The following is an 860-nucleotide window of genomic DNA, read 5'->3' as shown; positions in this document are numbered from 1 at the left end:
ATATTCATTTTTCCCTTTAAAACACATTCATATAAATATCTGATCAAATATGTAAACAAACCTATACCTTACATGATTAGCAGCTTAAGACAAGTTGCTTGTAAAGGAACGGTACTGAACTGACCTCATGTGAAGTGTTGTAATAAATAGCAATGGTAAATGGCGTGATGTGGTTTAGAACAGGATGATGTTTGATCTTTCAGAAAGAGTGTGTGGCTCTTAAAAGAGCCGTTGTGTTTAGAGAAGAGAGTTCCCGTTTACTTCTTGGCGGGCTTCTCGGTCTTCTTGGGCAGCAGCACCGCCTGGATGTTGGGCAGCACGCCGCCCTGAGCGATGGTGACTCCGCCGAGCAGCTTGTTGAGCTCCTCGTCGTTGCGGACNCTCCTCGTCGTTGCGGACAGCCAGCTGCAGGTGGCGGGGGATGATCCTGGTCTTCTTGTTGTCGCGGGCGGCGTTTCCGGCCAGCTCCAGGATCTCAGCGGTCAGGTACTCGAGCACCGCCGCCAGGTAGACGGGAGCTCCGGCACCGACACGCTCGGCGTAGTTGCCCTTCCTCAGCAGCCTGTGGACACGGCCCACCGGGAACTGGAGTCCAGCACGAGAGGAGCGGGTCTTGGCCTTTTCTCTGGCCTTTCCTCCGGTCTTACCACGTCCAGACATGTTGTAAATTTCGTTTCTTTAAGTACAGAGAAAGAGAAGTATCAAACTCAAGCCGACAACCTGATATATATACACCAACCTGCTGCTTCCGGATTGGCCACATTGAGCGTAACGATGATCGTCCAATCAGGAGTGAGTATACGTCACTAAGACTTTTCGTTGTATGAGATTTCAAAAAGAGGGTTGACCGGTTAAATCGG

General features: G+C 50.3%; 1 pseudogene; it reads right to left on the bottom strand.

Annotated features, from left to right (window-relative positions):
* Positions 1 to 178: 178 nt before the first annotated feature.
* LOC111240262 lies at positions 179 to 660 on the bottom strand (annotated as a pseudogene).
* Between the last annotated feature and the right edge of the window lie 200 nt (positions 661 to 860).

This window comes from Seriola dumerili, unplaced genomic scaffold (genome assembly GCF_002260705.1).
Source record: "Seriola dumerili isolate Sdu_G_001 unplaced genomic scaffold, Sdu_1.0 BDQW01026968.1, whole genome shotgun sequence".
Lineage (NCBI taxonomy): Eukaryota > Metazoa > Chordata > Actinopteri > Carangiformes > Carangidae > Seriola > Seriola dumerili.
Note: the sequence above shows the minus strand (reverse complement) of the source record. Positions and strands in the feature narration are given on the sequence as shown.